We start from the raw sequence: 18,468 nt of genomic DNA on the forward strand, positions 1-18,468 counted from the left end.
CTTTTCCTCCCCATCCCCGGCTACCTCCCTCTTCCCGCTCCACCACACTCACCCATACAGGTAGGGCCTTGGGGTGCGGGTGTGTCACAGGAGTGCAGGTGAGACATCCCCCCCCCCGTCCCCTTCTGGCCACCTGTGCCTCAATTTTATCTCACAACTTAGACATCCACATTACTTACACTCTCATAACACACACATATATATAGGGCCTTGAGGGTGGGCACGTTAACGGCGTCCAGTGGACGGTCTGTGTACTCAAACCTACCTCTGGCGCTGGTGCCCACCTCTCAATTTTAAATCCATGTAGACATTGAGGGTTCTCGGGAGGGGCCATGCTAACACCTGCTGCTCTCTGGCAGCAGCACCATTTTTTAGTTTTAAATGCACTTTAGAGCAACACGCAGCAACACTACACATGAGCGGGAGGAGGGAGGTATGGGGTCTTCACACACCCCCGTTCTCTGCTAGCCATCGGGGCGGGGGGGCTGGGAGGAGATGTTGGCTGTCCGATTGGCCTCCCTGCTGCTGCGGAGCCTGGGACGGTCTGCTTGCCTCCACCCCGGGGGGAAGGGTAACATCTCTTGGGTCTGGGTTCTGCTTCCCCCTCTGGGGGCGAGGGTACCTGGACCCGGGGTATAGAGTATGTTTGGGGAGTGTGATTGTGTGTACATGTCCATTTATGTCAGTCCTTACGTTGGGTGAGTGCTGAGTGTTTGTATATGTGTGCATGAGGGTGGGAACGCATGTTTGTGTCTGTGTGTGCCTGTTTGTCTGTGTCTATATGTCAGGTCGGGTCTTAGACTCCACCTCTCTGGGAACTCCCAGGCCCTCCAAGGCCTATCTCCCCTCACCACACTCCCTGCCGGTGACTGATGCCCTCAGGGGTCGGTGCATTGGTGGTTCTTGGTGTCCGGGGCTGGGCGCTCAGGTATGTACCGGCTCACTCCCGGTGGCTACCTGGCGGGGCCTGGCGCCTGTTGCTCGGTCAGGCCTCCTCCGGGGTGTGGGGGGCCCTCGGGCCTCCGGCCTCTGGGCCTGCGGCTCGGTTCACTCTGGCACAGCCGGCTGCCGGCGGAGCCGTTGGGCACGCTGGTGAAGCCCCCTCTAGCTTCTGCTCGGTGGCTACTGGGTGACGCCTCGTCTGGGGATCCTCAGCCCTTCCCATGAGGGTGGCACAGATGCCCCTCCGGTTGTCCTCCTTGGGCTCTCGCACTCTGGGGCCTGGATCTCCTCCATGCCTGTTTCATGCCCTGGGGGACGGGGCTATGGCTCGCTACATCCTCTTGCAGACCATTACATGTGGAAACCATTTGAATACAAGCGCGCTGATCCACACAGGTGTGCACACGGGTGTTCACTGTTCGTAGACTTAAATTACACCTTTCTTGGCTGCTACTTCAAAGCACATTGTGCGCTGTCTGTCCTGCGTGCTGCACAACACATTATTTGACCACAAGTGTCTGTGAAGGTTCTCAGTCATCCAGGTCATCGTAGTCAAAGGAGCCTCTGTCAGCTAGAGCTGGGCGATAGAACGATAACGATATGTATCGCGATATAACTTTTACTCGATAGAGAAATTAAGCTATCGCGATAGACCTCGCCGCTCTTGTCCTCTTAAAAAAAAAAAAAAAAAAAAGGTCAGCCAATCCAAATTAAGTAGCGCAGAGCCGAACCAATCACAGCCGCAGCGTCACGTCACGTGACTTGTTACGTACAGCACAAGTGCCAAGCCGCACGTGTGTTTGTTTGGGAAGCAGCCAGCGGGTAATGGAGGAAATGAGTGTGCCGACTAGAAAATTCAACCGAGCGTGACCGAAGAAAAACCAGATGATGGTTCCAATGCCGGAGAGATTGTCGAACGGAAGAGCCATAGAAGTTCCATAGTGTGAAGGTATTTCGGCTATTTCAAGTCTGACAAAAACAGAGTAGCGTGCACTGTAAATTGTGCCGAAAGCAAGTCTGGAAATACAATAAACTGGTGCATGCGTCACACTGTACATTTCTGCACGGTTAGGAATCTAGCGCCACCTGCTGCTTTGGCATGTTCATAGCAGCGTTTTCCTTCATTTCTGCCTTTATGTGTGGACGGGATTATTTTTTAAAACGTAAACGGAAAATCTCCGTTTTCAAAAATACCCGTGTACGTGTGGACGTAGCCTCAGTCTCTGACTGGAAGCGCTAATTCGTCATTCGGCTTTTGTCAGACTAAAGTAACTGTTAAAACTGTTTGAAAAGATAAGCTATACAACAAGGAGAGATTGAGAATTTCCTTTTAGTTCTCAGTTTATTTGATATTGACAAAAGTTAGTCAGTTTTGTCTGTTCTTCTGTAAAACAAACTAAGATTTATTTTTAGAATTAATATTTTGTTTCTAAGTGGAATCGACAATTTAGTCTGTTTTGTTTGTTCTATTTTGAAACTTAAATGCTTTAGCGGCTGCCTTTTGTGTAGTTTGCAATATTTGGCTTTATTTATCTGAAAAAGTCTCATGTTCCTTAAGTACATCTACCCTGTTGAACTTATAAACAGGGTGTTTTTTGGGAGACACAAAGACAGGTAAATATTTAAATAAAAACAAGCTGCTGATTATTTCACATTTTACTTGTGAGCAACGGCACATTTAAATCTTACAAATATAGTTATTTGGCTTATATCGTGATAGATATCGTTATCGCCTGAAATGAAAAAAACATGTCGTGATATGAAAAAGTCTCATATCGCCCAGCTCTACTGTCAGCAAAGAGGCACAGAAAAGAAGATCAGACACCAGCGAGGGAGGATAAGAAGGACAGACGCAACAACATTGTCATCCCCTATGTAGCCGGTGTATCAGAAAAACTCAGGAGAGTTTTCTCCAAGCATGACATCCCGGTGTATTTCAGACCCAGCAACACGCTCAGACAAAAACTGGTTCACCCGAAAGATAAAACGGCAAAACACTGACTTAACAATGTGGTGTTTGCTGTACAGTGCAGCGAGGAATGCTCAGACCTCTACATTGGAGAGACCAAACAGCCACTTCACAAGCGCATGGCACAACACAGAAGAGCCACCTCCACAGGACAAGACTCAGCAGTCCATCTGCATCTTAAGGACAAAGGACACTCCTTCGAGGATGCCAATGTTCACATTTTGGACAGAGAGGACAGATGGTTTGAAAGAGGAGTGAAAGAAGCCATCTATGTCCACTGTGAGCGACCATCTTTGAACAGAGGCGGGGTTTACGACATCAACTCTCTGCCATCTATAATCCAGTTTTGAGATCCTCCCCAGACGCCTTAACGCCCACTCACATCCTGGACCATCTGACCTCAGGAAATCACATGATAAGGTGGGGCCAGGTTTCACAATGAACACACCCGAAACTCTGGCTGATTGGGGCCCACACCCAGTTTCCCACCTTGGCTCAGGCGATTAGAGGATCATCAGGGGGTCCTTTTGTCCCTCTGTGGGGGGTCACTCCCACTAGGTTTATATCTGGGACTCTCCACCATTTGACCTTAGAACTGAAGAAGCTTCTCGGATGAGAGGTGAAACGTCTTCAAGCAACTTAAAGAAGTCCAGACGCTTTTCTTTGCAAGCTCCTTTGACATTTGACCACAAGCAATCTTTTCTGGTTTGACGCCGTCTTTGTAGCCAGAAACCAGCTCTCTCCTCGGCTTCCTCCACTACACGCTTCCCCCACGCCAGTCTCCTCCGTCACTATAAAGGGGAGAGTCATGAGCTCCATCACCCTCACCTGTGCCGTCCAACGTCCCGCCAGCAGCCTCCACTGCAGCAGGCCAGAGACCACACCCCTGCCACAATAAGTAAAAGTATATCCTTGCTGTACCCTTAATGCTAAATGTGCTAAATTAACCGCTGCCTTTGCCCCTTTGGGATTATTCTTATGTCACTGGGATGTTGACCTTTGACCTTCACATTAGAGAGATGGGCAGACATAATTAGTGTATGAATTTTAAAGTAACAGGTAACAAAGAGAGTGCAGCAAATGTAGTCAGGTTTATTACTCTGTATCACACATGAGTGCCCGAGGGAGGCGGGGCTGACTGGGGAGACACAGGAAACAGAGAGACAGGGCTGACTCGACATGAAACGATGAAACGTGGGACACGGGAACAGAAACTAAACACAGGCTGAAATGAACACTGAGGGAGGGAGAACTAAGATTACTGAGAGCCTGATAAATAAGAAGAACAAAAAACAAGAAAAACAAGAGTCAAAGAAAACCAAAAACACAAAGCATTGGGCCAGGACCCACTGCTGTGACATTTATATGTGATAAAAACATTAAAAACTGCTCAGATGTTGAAATCTTTCTACGTATACTTTAGGTTCAGCTCTCCAGCCTGGCATTTGGTTAAGCATGATTCAAACATTTGATTTTGTTTAACTGGTTTTAATTATAGTTACTTTTTGTGAACATTTGTTGCAGCATTTAAAAATACATCATTTATTTTCAAACTTTTATTTGATTTAGAGCATCATATTTGACCAACATAAATGTTTTAATTTCATATAAAATAACTGAAGCAGTGAACTAAATATCTGAAATCTTTCCTTCCTTAAAAGTTATAATCCTACTTAAGTTATAGTGCAAACGCTTAAGCAACAAATATACTTGATGCTAATTAATTAATATTTCCCTTTGATGTTGCAACTATGCGGTCACTTCTGTCTTTAAACAAAATAATATTTTCCAGTTACAGAAATCATAAAGTCCAAACTAAAGTGCTACTGTTGCTATATGCATTTTATATAAATCATGGATGATGGTCCTGACATGAAGGAAGAGAAAGTTACAGGTTGCATCCTTTGACTTTGTCTCCGTGCCTTTGGGCGATTTTCAGAAGGACAGATGTTTCTGTTCAATTCTTAAATCAATTTTTTCAAACACAAACACTATTTTAAAGCTTCTAGAGAGTAAAATATTCATGATAATTATAATAACAATAATAAAAACAAAAGCTCTCAGATCCATCAAACCAAGCAGCAGAAAGAACAATAACTGAAGAGAAAACTTTAACCTTGTAGACTTCATTATGTTCCAGCTGCTCTACAGACGCTGTGACCTCGAACTTAAGCAGGTCGTAACGTATGTGCAGCTCAATAACTTCATAATCAGACCCTGTGGTATTTAGGCAGCAGAACAACTAAGAATAACAACTACAAATAATGTTTTTAGGTTTCTGTTGTACTGCAAGGTTCTGTACAGGAGAACCAAACCAAGAGCAAATATTACGTCTCATTTACACCTGAGCACGAAGAGCCATCAACATTTAGCAAATTGAATCATCTTTGTTTAGATGCAAGAAGAATCATATAGAAATGAAAAAGTAGAAATAGAAATCCAGAGCAAAGATATCCTCTAATTCAGCGTAGCACATGTGCAGCTGCTGCGATTCACGTAAGCATTCGGCTCGTCGCTGTTGCAGATTTTTCTCTCGCTGTTCTGGCTCACAGCGCTGCAAACACAAAAATAAATATCCCCAAAGGTGTGAAAGGGAGCTAATTAGTAAGAGTATTGTTACTCTCCGCAGGAGTAGTCCAGCAGTAGAAATCAGTCCAATAACAAGGTGTGTAACATCTAGCAGGGTGACAGAAAAACCCAGGGTAACTTCTAAGGACCTCAACGTCTCTCTCACATTGTGTTTTTTAAACATGCTTCCATTTGTCACTTCAGTCTTTACTCTGAAATACAGGAAGAGAAATCATGGCTGAAACAATTTCTCATGAAACCAGGGGTGTGGTCCAACAGTCAGTTTGGTGAGGAAGGTTCCTAACTGAGAGAAGTGACCCAGAAGTATCTGTGTAGCAGCCACAATGAATCCAGATCATGAGCTTTATTAACTGATCAAAGTCTCTTCTTACATCTTCTGTATCATTCAGTTTGCATTGGTAATGCCCATTATTGTAATGCTTTTTTAAGACCAGCAAAACTTTATTTCACTTTGGGTTAGCTGGGATAAGTGATGGATGGAGGGGATTTTACTTCAGCCACAGAAATCCTAAACAGGAAGGAGGAGCAGAGTTACAGTGGATCACTATCCAGCAGGGAAACAAGGTTTATTTCAATTTCTTGGCCATGAGTGAGATTTACTGAGTGGGCAAATTAGGGAGACGACACCATCAGATCCCGAGCCCTCCATGTGTTAATCAAGAGACGGCTGCTGTGCTACAACCATAAATAATGAATAAATTAGGAGCTAAAGCTGAAAGGACAGTTTATTTGTACCATCTTCACGTGAACACATTCAAGAACATCACAGATGAAGAAACATTAAAAACTTCCACACTACATAAAGCAAGAAAAATAGTTTTTCTTTCAGGTGGTTTCAGAAAAACAGAAACATCAAACATCTCCAAGACTCTCTTTGAAAGAACTAAAAACCTTTGTTCTCATGGTCCAATCATGAGTGAACTCCCCGATGAAGCCTTGTGTGCTAAAACATGTCAGAGTTTTAAAGGTTAAACATGAGTTTCCAAAACGTTTTGCTGGAGAACAATGAATTATTTGACTGAGTTTCAATCATTTACAGACGAGCAAAACCAGGACAGAGAAAAAAGGACAAAACTGACTCAGTAAAACAACAGAAAAGAAGATCCCATGTAGATCTGTATTATGTAGAAGTTCAGCCCAGCAACCAGTTCAGTTCAACACAAGTTTAAATGATTCTATCTGAACTCTGTGGAGCCTGATCTCAAGCTTTTTGAGTCCGACACAGAAACCAGAGGATCTTTCTGTGTCTTCAGATTCACTGTGATCCAGTGATGGGAGTGATTTCAGCCCTGAGTGATCGCGCTGATGTTTGCACAGAGCAGACAATGAGGTGAATGTTTGGGCACATTGGTAACAGTGAAACAGTTTATTAGTAACGTGGGATCGTTTGTGTGCAGAGTATGAACTGAGATTCCTGAAGCTCTTGTCACACTGGTCACAGCTGTAGTTTCCTTCCATGTGTGCACGTTCATGAATGTTACGACTACCTGACCGTGAGAAGCTTCTCTCACAGTGTCTGCACTTGTGTGGTTTCTCTCCTGTGTGGACTCGTTTGTGTGATTTAAGCTTCCATGCAGTGGTGAAGGATGACCCACACTGATCACAGAGGTGCTTTTTAACCCCACTGTGAATCAGTTCATGTTGTTTTAAGTGATGTGATGTGGTGAAGCTTCTCCCACATTCTTTGCAGTATTTCAGTTTGTCTCCAGTGTGTCTACGTTGATGTGTTTTAAGGGCAGCTTGCCGACTGAAAGTTTTTCCACAGAGGTCACAATGAAAGTCTTTCCCACCACCACAGTGATGACAGGGTTGAGAACTGGATCCATCTGTGTCGCTCTGCTTCTAAACAAAGACACAAAGACAGTGTAAGTCAGTCCTTGTATCCTGAACGTCGCCTGAAATAAAGAGCATCTCTGCAGACGTCCAACTACATTTGACTGTTTCAGTTAACACACTCAGTTTACTGGGCTGCAATAACTACAATACTACCACCATAATACTACAGTAATACTAAAATCATAACTGAAAGGAAAATCTGAATAATCACTCAGAGCTGCTTTTCCATGCAGTAGAATTGCTAACATGCTAACACAGTTTAATGAGCAGAGTTGTTCCAAACAGTCAGGCTAAAATGACAAGATAACAATATAAATACATACCTCACAGTAGCTGCACTTGTAGAGTCTCTTTCTGGTGTGGATCTGTTGGTGTCGTCTCAGGTGATGTGGAGATTTAAAAGTCTTCTCACACAGGTCACATCGATAAGGTCTCTCCTCAGTGTGGGTAAACATGTGTTGTTGTAACTGTGCGTCTGTTGTAAACTGTTTGCCACACTGTTCACAGCAGTACACATCATGTCTGGTGTGAATGCGTAGGTGTGTATTTCGGCTCCCTCTCTGGCTGAAAGTTTTTCCACACTCGTCACAGCTGTATGCCTTAATTCCAGAGTGGGTAACTAGATGACTCTGTAAGTGGCTACTGTGAGTAAAAGCTCTGCCACACTGATCACAGCTGTACGCTTTAACTCCACTGTGGATGAGTTGGTGTTGTTTTAGGGAACGCATCCAGGAAAAAGACTTTCCACACAAGTCACAGCTGAACGGTCTCTCTCCAGTATGGATGACCTGATGCCTTTTTAGTTTAGCCCTCACAGTAAAACCCTTCCCACACTCGTCACAGGTGTGTTTTTTCTCTCCCTTTCTTCTGTGAGGTTTGTCGGCCTCCTGAGAGCGCTGACTTCTGGCTCCATGTTGGTCCTGCAGTGACAGAGATACAAACAGAGGCAGTGAGTGAAATGCAGTCGTGGAACAAACTCAACCTTCAAACTCCATTAACACTAGTTTTAAACCTGAAGGTGGAGCGTGGCACCAAACACCTTAAAGGTCTCTTATCCCCACCTGCTGGTAGTTCTAACACATTACATCCAACCTGCTGTTAAAGATAATTCATGACTGTTCAAACACTAAAATCATGCACACACACACACACACACACACACACACACACACACACACACACACACACACATTATTTTATAATTTAGATTATTTTGTTGTTTCCTATTACATATTTCTATAATTTGTATAGATTTATACAGAATTATTCAGTGATAATAAATCCTATGTTTGTTTATTCTAAAGGAACCCCGTTAGCTTCCACAACAGATGTTGCTCGTCTTCCGTCAAATACTCACATAAAATATTACACAATAAAGTGGATTCAAGATATCCACATAATTTCACTCTTACATCCACAGTGAGGTTTCACAATTGTTCAAATATAAGCAATCAATAATAATAATAATAATAATAATATCAATAACATTGAGGCACATTACACAAATTTCAAAAACAAATCATGTCTTACAATATTTACAACAACTAAAAGCTCTGTAAATCGGCTTTTAAGTGTTCATTGAAGTTTTGAATAATTCTCTAATTTTTTAAGGCAACTTATTCCACTTAAAAGTTGCTCTAAATGTAACAGTTTTACAAAACGTTACTTTTAACTCGAGCATTTACTAAATTGCAGCTTGTTGAAAACTGTGTAATATGATGATGTATTTCATCTGGATACTGCAGCTGAGCAGAATAAATGTGGTGTGTTTAACAGAATTGCTTTCTTTAGAACTACAAGTAAGCCATAGAATATTTTAGCCTGTACAGGAAGCCAAGAAAGGTTATTATGCATTTGATCAATATTAGTATAGTATGAACATCTTCACACTAATCTGGACGCCTTATTCTGGACTAACTGAAGTCTGTTAAGATCTGTCTTATTAACTGCTGACCAAATGATTGAACAATACTCCAGATGAGACATTACTAGTGCATTAATGACATCTTTCATAATGAAGAAGTGATACACAAAGAGCATTTCATAGCCATAGCTATGCCTTGTCGGCAGAGTTATGTGACATTAGTGATGTTTGTACTTTCAGCGTTAACTTGGTTTTAAAGCCTTTAAAATATACGCCGTTCAATAGTCGACCTTAATCCTACAGAGAATGTGATGATTTTGTGGATAATTAAAGTCAGTCATATATCCACAAACACAACAAGCTGAAAGTCAGTGATGCTGCTCGGTTTGCAGTCCTGAACATCACGGCACAAGCAGGATTCACTGCACTGTTAATGTTAGCTGTGTTATATTGCTGCCTCTGTTCGGTGGTGTCGAGCCAAACGCACTTTAACGTGTGTTTGAACGAGCTGACGGTTCACTCGTTAAGCTGAAAGAAAGATGCTTTAATCACAGCAGTCACACATGTGTCCACTGCACCATCTGGAACTCTTCTTGTTTACACTCGTAATAACACAAACACTAAATCCTGCTTCTCTGGTGCTGTTGTGTAGCAGTGTGTACACCTGAGACTGTCACCTGTCTGTCTGTCCTGCACTCTCTCTCTGTTTCTTTCTCTCTGATTGTGGAATAAAAGTATGAACATGTGTTTATAAGTTACACTTGTGTTTGAATCCTGCACCTTATCACACATTTGATTTCCATGTGTGACGACTGCAAGTGTCCAGAGTGAGGACAGACTGAGGGAGCCACTGCTGCACATCATCTGTGAGGCTTTGCAGCCCTGATGATCCACCAGGACAAACTCAGCAGTGTGTGAGGAAGAGGAGGAGGAAGAGCCAGCAGCAGCTGACAGATGGAGAGAATAGACAGACTGTTCCCTGTTTGTGAAGGACTGCTAGGAAAGTTTAACATAACTGTCTGTGCTGAATCAGTCTTATTAGGTAATGTTCAAATAATGTGATCATCCCAGTGTTTCCAGTGTGGGAGAAAGTACTCAGGGCCTTCAAGCTACACACTATGAAAGGCAGCAACAAGTTTAATGTTCAGAAACCTAAAGTCTGTATCAGCAGCAGGATGGAGCTAAAAATAAATGTTGGTTTCAGTTCTATGAAGCTTTGAGTATTTTGGATCAGTAGCTGCTGTGTTTGTTGCATCATATTGCTGTAACTGTTTATATGCTTTATATATTCTGAGCTAAGTTGATCTATAGTGTTACATCATATTCTATAAGGATGTTATGTGTTTGTAGACTTTCTGCCCAGTTTGACCCATTTAGCAGACGTCAGCCTGTTTAAGGCTCTGATATCTATTCTGTGTGACTTAAAGCAGTTATGACATGGTCTGATTTTCTCACCCAATAAAGGAATATTTCATATATCAGTCTACTCTTCATTCTATCAGACACAGTTATCACAGCTCCTACATTTGCTTTTTACACATATATGTAAGCATTGAGCCACATTTAGTACCAACATATTAAATAAACAATATTTGTCTCTTATATATGATACATCTGTATACACACTGTCACAGATACTTGTCTGTGAGTGAAGTGATTAATATAGTAACTATAATATCTCTTTATCTCAGTCGGTGATCCCCACATGCTTCAAAGAGTCCATCATTGTTCCTGTCCCGAAGAAACCCCACCCTGCTTCTCTCAATGACTATCGCCCTGTAGCCCTCACCTCAGTAGTGATGAAGTGCTTTGAACGCCTGGTCAGAGACTTCATCATTTCTTCACTGCCAGACACACTGGACCCACTACAGTTCGCTTACCGTCCAAATCGTTCCACAGACGATGCCATCTCTCATCTCCTCCACACATCACTCACTCACTTGGACACTAGAAGGGGGAATTATGTTAAAATGAATTTCACCACAGTATCAGCATTAACAGTACGCACATCACATAATAACGTTACATGTTATTATGTGATGTTACTGAAATCATCATGAATAACAGGAGTGGTGATTCCTGTAACTTTGTGTATATAATTTGGCATTTCTTACTGATGTAGGCCAAAAATAAATACATAAACTGAGCACCTGATGGCTTTGAACTTTTGTTGTCCATCTTCCATTGGTTTGAATTTTGTGCAAACACAAATCCCCCAACCCGAGGATCAGCACAATTAACCTAACAGACCTACACCTTAGTTCACAGATTCACTTTGTCTAAGGTTGATTTCTGGGATTTCACACAACCCAGGATTCAGATGGTGAATCCATGATGGGCTTGGATTTACATCATTATAAATGAAATGTGCTCTACTTGGAAGCAGCCGGCCCCGCCCCTTTTGACGGGTTGTGTGAGACTTTAAATCATCAAACTGTAAATTATAAATTTAAATTGTTATTGATCCTTTACCCCGAGTCCTAAAGTGTAGATTTATTTTCTTACTCTTCTTATATTTATTGTTTGTTTACTTGCACCGCTGTAACTGCAGCCTCGTCGTCTCGTCTCTCTATATGCTGGACTGTCTGTAGCGGAGATGACAATAAAGTTTACTTTGACTTCAGCAGCGCGCAGGCGCACCGAGGGCTCTCGCGCTCACTTTATAGAATGTAGAAAAAACATGGGTGCAGATTATAAGTCTGTATCATAATATCTGTTTGTTTTTATTTTGTTTTGCGAGTTGGTTATTAGATGCCGCTCCAGCCAGCCAGAGACTCCCCGCCGCCCCGCCCTCTCCTCCCTGTGCCGCCAGCAGCAGGCGCACCTCGCAAACGGAGGGCGCCCTTACTCCCAGCAAATGGCTGATAGAAAACCGATCGGTGCCTACGAATTTCCCAATATGCGCTGGCATGACGTCGGGGAAGCATGGGTACGACCGATTATTTTCTTTTTTTCTTGCCCGTGATGCCCCCCCCACCACGATGCATTCTATTGGTTTGCACACTTACACACACCCAGCTGTGGTTTCCTGTTTTGCTGGACTCTGGAGAGCCCCGCCTTTAACGCTCTTCTCTCACAGAGAGCAACAGAAAACTTGGAAAAACTCCAGATTGACTGAACTCAGTTCAAAGTTACCTTGACACCTTTAGATGTGAGACGTAGTGATGGTCCGCTTGAAGCTGACGCTCCGGTGCGTGTGTCAGAAAGATCAACGCGCTGCTTCAGAAGCACCGTGTCGAGGCTTGATTCGTTTGGCCAGAGTCACGTGATCAGTGACGTCTGAAGCTTCGTTTAGAACGTACCTTTTTTTAAATCGAACTTTATTGAAACACAATGAGTATACAACATACAAACAGATGAAGTTTACAAAAGAACAGAACATGAACATACAGAACCAGGAGTAAAAAAATGATGATACGAGTAGGCGAAAAAAATCAACATATAAATATTGTTCTGAGAGGCTTTTTGTTGGTTGAGTCTGAAATTGATTGTATGTACAATTCATATCCTTATAAAAAGGCAGAAATATGGTGTTTTATTAATAAACTTACATTCATGGATATAAAATAGCTAAAAGTATTAACAAATATTTTATAAAAAACATTTATCATTCTTCCTGGGGAACTTAAAGAAAAAGAATAAAACATTTTCCCATCGTAAAGAAAACTCCCTTAAAATATGGACAATAACAAAACTGCTAAATTCTTCCAGAATCTCTGTGTAGAGGAACCAAAAGAGATGTGCCACAGTTTCTGGATGATCCCCACAGAAAGTTCAATTAGTATTTATGTCTCTTTTAAATGTTACCATATAGTGACTGGCTGGGTAACATTTATGAAGAATTTTATATGAGATTTCCTTCACCTTGTTCACAATTAGATATTTATGGGATCATCCAGACTGTCTTCCAGGTGATATCTGGAACATGTCGGTTCCAGTAAGATATTCTATATATGGGAGAGACATGATATCTTCTTGGAATAAACTACGTATTCTCTTATTGCTGTTACCAAGTTCCTGTGAAAAGCAGATTTTTCCCACTGCTGACTCAGCTGGATCAGGGAGAGTGACTGAGGCAGATATTGAGCTGTCAGTGTTTTTATATAACATTAAAGTCCCTGAGGATATGGCACCAAGCACCATTGAGAATTCCCCAACACTGACGGGAAAATGATATAGTGTAAGGAATTCATTGTAAGTAAGTAGTACTCCCTCGTTAAATTTTAAAACTTAGTAGCGGCCGCCATTGTTGGCAGCTGAAATTTGGCTGTGCCGCGCTATGAATTCTGGGATATGGTGGGCCATGAAGGACACACCCGACCCATCCTTCAAACTCGGGGGAATGAAGGACGCATTTGAAGGAGTCGAGGAGTCGGGACAGCCTTCATCGCCTGGCTGTGACGTCATCGGCCTTCAAATGCGGCCTCCGGAGGATGCAGCCGACGTTTTGGGACACAGCTTGTGTGTCTTTGTTGGTCATGTGACCTCCCAGGGACTACACATGGAAACGAGCAGTTTAGCTCAAATCTGGCAGGTTTCCATCGTCTGTTTTTGTCCTGATGTCCATGAACATGAACACTGTCCCTGTCAAACACGTCCAGATAATCTGATCCAGTGTTGTTCTTCTTCTGTGGTGTTTGTGATGGAGCAGCAGCTGCTGATCCTGATGTCCTCCACCAAGGGGGCAGCAAATTCAGCTGACTGTCATCATTTATTAAAAAGATGTAACAATGTGACATAATGCAATATAATAGTGTCAGTTACACATTGTGGGTTGCACTGTGGCCAGAATGGACATTACCTCCTGCCTAATGGAAGCTGTCAGCCATCCTGCAACCATGAATTAGATAAGCAGAAGTGAAGGGATTGTTAACAACAATTTAATAATAAAATGTAATGTGATAGTTGCACTTTATTAGCTCCCCACAATCGTATGAATAATAAGCATGAATGCACTGCATGCTCATAGCAAGTTCTTTAGGTTTAAAGTGAGATCCTGCTTTAAAGGGCGCTTCATCTGCTGGGAATGACATGTTTCTTCTAGTATGTAAGGCTCAGCCCATCTTACTGGGACTTACTTTTGTAGATCCACATGCTCTAAACCTGCTGCTCCATGATTGGTGCAGAAGCTTTAAGCTACTATTAACAAATAATGACCATGGACTTAGTTGTTACTACAATAACTTATCATTGAGCAACTTTTAATTTTACTTGTAAAACTATGCAAGTAGAATTGAATGGGGCACAGTGAGCTGAGCACAGGCCCACTCTGTGACACTCAGAGGTTTGTGGATATCATACTGAGAGTATTGGACACAGTGCAGCCAGCTTGCAGCCACTTTCCCACCACTTTAGCACAATGTTTACATGAGACTCAGCCACACTAATGTTCCTGGGCAGACATGTGGTGCAGCATGGCTGATGGCACTGTACCTGCAGCTGTCATGGACAAGAACCACTCAATACCTCACCCAAGCCAAGCCTGTGCTGATGTTGTGATCTGAGACCGAGACACTAACCCAGGATCATGATATGATGTTGTGAGAGTTTCACTAAGAATTAGCTCTGATTACAAGATTTCAATCTATCGTAACTCTAATTTGTATTTACTTCAGTTTGTTCATCTTGGAGCTGTGTGCAGCTGAGGACAGTCTTATTATTACCAGGTGAGGATATGTAACAGCCACAGTCTGTAGAGATGATGTCACCATGGAGTGGTGATGTCACTGGAGCTGCCAATATGTGCTCCAGCCAAAGCTACACCAGAGGGTTGTGCTGTGTAACAGGTTGGTGCAGGTGGTGTTATCTACATTTGAACATTAGGCAACAGTCTCATGAAGACACTTTCTATTGTTCACTAAAGACCAACAATAACAGAGACAAAGGGAGAGCAGCAGAACTAGTGCTAACAATTAGCACTGCTAGCCTGCCCACCAACACCAGCTAATGTTCTAAAAACGATGATCAATGATTTTGCTGTAACGGCTCCAGCTGTCTGTGTCAGGGACACGTTGGAGATGAAGTGAGTGATCCAGTGACAAAGGTTTGGAAAGCTGCAGTCATCTGAGACTAAAGGAGTCATCTGACCGAGAGACCAAATGTTTCACTGAGAACGTCCAGATGAACAGAATCAACCTTTGGGATAATCTGTTCCACACATCCATGTTTCACTTACTGCATTATATTTCCTCATTGCTGTGCACACAGGCCTGTGGCTTATAACCAACTCCAAGTTCAGACTCAGAGGCTGCTGAAGCTGTTTTCTGGAACAGAGACGTGTTGGATATAAAACCAACTCTTCTTTATGTGTCAGCACTGAGGAAAGGAGCAGCTTCGTTTCTAAGTGTATGAAGGACTGTAGCAGTGTGTGTGTGAGCTTTATTTCACAGACAGAACCATGTCAAAAACACAAGTTCAGGTAAAAACAATACAAAATCAAAGAGTCTGATCAGAAGGATTAAACAGAGGAGTGTGGGACTGTTTTTAACAGACAGCAGGTTAAGCCAGGCTGGAGGAGTAAACTGAGCCTCGGTGTGAGCAGCAGTGTGTTTGACAGGAAGCTGAGATAAACAGTCTGGAGCCCATTTAGTGCTTCATATGAAAGTGTGAGGATTTGAAAGCAAATCTAAAATCAAGCAGGAGTCAGTGTGAGAATGATTTGTGCTTTTCCTCAGTCAGATGCTGGGAGTTTCAGTTCATCCATGTTCAGCGTGCTGTGCTTTGTGTAACAGGAGAATATGACAGTATAAATCAAGTCTTCATGTCACTGAAAGCCTCCACAGTCTGCTATGGAGGTGCATCAGTTTGGATTTACAAGAAGAACATTTCTTAAACCTGCCACAAGATGGCGCTCCAACAGAAGGGATGTCCACAGTGTAACACAGACACACACATACTGTGTGAATGTGTGAGTGAATGGGCTTTCAACACAAGGCTTCTGCTGCTACCTTTAATGACATAATTAGCTAACAAGAACAAACTGTTAATTACCACCAAAGAACGGCTCCAGATTTTAGCTGCTGACCATTTTGTGAAACGTTGATTACATCAGCTTATTGTTGATTTTTCAACCTTAATATCAGCTGCTTTAAAGGAGCCTGGTTCTCTCGCAGTAACACTTTTCTTCACTAGATGCAGTGCAGGCACAGTCTGTGTTTCTAAACTACACACTAATGTTCATTGTTGTGCAGCTAAATCCTCCCTCTGGATGGGAAGAATCCCTGTCAGGCTTCAAACACCTGGCTTGGTGTTCTGGAGCTAATGTGTCACCTGTGAGGACTCTGAGATGAACACACAGCAGACACTTCAGTTCTCCGTCTGTGTGTCCTCAGTTTCCCAGCATGCCTTGGCTGTGGTGGTGGAGGTGAATGAGGGGGAACATGCTGCTCTGTCAGCACTCAGGTTTCATACCTGGTGATCTCAGAGGACAAAGCGGCGTTACAGCAGCGCACGTTGATGAGACCTGATGCTCTGAACAGTTCAGACTTCAGCCTCACTCTGAGAAAACAAACGACTGACTGTCAGCAGCAACTACACCTGCTCCATCAGTGACGGAGAGAAGAACTGAGACTGAGAGACATACAGCTGCAGGTCAAAGGTCAGAAACGCCCGCTCTTTGTACGGGTCAGGAGTTAGTACTGCAGAGGTCAGAGGTCAGCTTGCTGACAAACCATTTGAAACAGTTTGGAGCTAAAAGCACAACAGCAGAGGAAAGAAGAGACACTGCAGAGATGATGCAAAATATTGTGTTTTGTTCTCAGCTGTCAAAAAGTGTAACACACGTGTTCCAGCACAGCCTTTGTGTACTTTCACTTCTCCATACTGTCCATTGGAAATCCTGTTTGTTACTTTTTGATTTCAGTCCATGTGTCCAAAGCAAACTTCTGTCCCACACTTTCTCTGCTGACTCTTCACCGATGCTCAGATGATCTCAGATGATTTCACCAGAACTCATCAAAATTCGGGCTCCACAGAAACCCAGACGTCACTAAACAAGCGTAACAAGCAAAGTGAAAACTGGTCGTTCAGCTTTATTGACCAAAGATAAGCTCACATGTCACCTCATGACACAGACACTTATTTCCACAGCATGCACGAGGACTGACAATAAGTGTCTATAAAGCCACTTCTATCTGCCACACCTGTGCTTCTGTCATGGTTGCTCTCCTCTCACTCTGTCATTTATCCACAGTCTGCCTCCCTCTGCTCCGTCAGCTGACGTCCTCTCTACACCACCTGCTGTGTTTTATCCTGCAAAAACACATTTAAGAAGCGTTGCACCGAGTAACGGGAGGAACTGCTATAAAATCCATTTAAAGGAGGTGGTGCTGAGTGCTGTGACTGGGGTCCCACCACTGACATCACGGGTGGAGGACATGTTGGAAAACTGCTACAAAGTGCTGTGCAGCCAGCAGAGCTTACAGTCTGTCCTGTGTGTCATACAGGCTCTCACACTTAGTGTTTCTGTGACACATTGAAGAGAAGTTTGTGTTGTTCACAGTTGTGCTTGTACTGAGTGACAGCTGACATGACCTAACAGCAATAATGTGTCTGTGCTGAATGAGAAGTAACACACAATGAAGTCTTGATGCATCTCAATCATCCAGGAAAGTGAGTCTGTTGCTTCTGTTCATCTGGACGCAGCGTTTTGTGGGAGAAACGTGTCGTCATCATCAGGTGACGTCTTCAGTCTCAGCTGCAGGTTTCAGTCTTACAAACAGGACATTTGCATAAAGACTGAAAGCAGCTGCAGGAACGATGGGCTGGGAGCTCCGTTCCTTCATCTTAATTATGCAGATTCTCAGGACCATTGATCAACAACCACTGATCCATGTCCATGAGTCCCATTCACAGAGATGTGGGAATGGCTGCAGTCACAGCATGTAAGATGGAAATAAATGAGAAGTATTTAGCTGAAGTGGATTTGATTTATGTTACTTCTTTTTTAACTTGTAGTTCTACATTGGAAGATTATTGTGATATTGAAATATAAAAATACATTTATATTCTATTATTTTCTCAAAATAAGCGTCACACTCGTGGAAGCCGGTGTAGCCGCCGAAACGCCTGCATTTATGGAGACTTTCAGCCCCAGGTAGGCCAGTTATGGATCTTGGGATCCACATTATGTCAGCAGCTGTTCTCCACCGTGAACTGTGTTCAAACAAACACGCTCACGCCTCACAGACGACAGCTTACAGTCCTGTAGAGATAAAGTGACTTCGTACAGCCCCGACCTGCAGACGCTGTGCGCAGAGGTTCAGGAGCA

The 18,468-nt window shown here is 43.1% G+C and overlaps 2 long non-coding RNA genes across 2 annotated transcripts in view; both read right to left on the bottom strand.

The window, feature by feature from the left end:
* Nucleotides 1-18,468, bottom strand: part of LOC143415866 (uncharacterized) — a 350,735-nt gene that overhangs the window by 248,368 nt on the left and 83,899 nt on the right. The gene's annotated exons all lie outside the window — the stretch shown is intronic.
* LOC143416001 (uncharacterized) lies at nucleotides 7,199-7,892 on the bottom strand. Its single transcript, XR_013096422.1, has 2 exons — nucleotides 7,660-7,892; nucleotides 7,199-7,342 (listed from the first exon to the last, which is right to left on the bottom strand). It is a non-coding gene; the product is annotated as an uncharacterized LOC143416001 (long non-coding RNA).

Source organism: Maylandia zebra, unplaced genomic scaffold (genome assembly GCF_041146795.1).
Source record: "Maylandia zebra isolate NMK-2024a unplaced genomic scaffold, Mzebra_GT3a scaffold11, whole genome shotgun sequence".
Taxonomy (NCBI): Eukaryota; Metazoa; Chordata; class Actinopteri; order Cichliformes; family Cichlidae; genus Maylandia; species Maylandia zebra.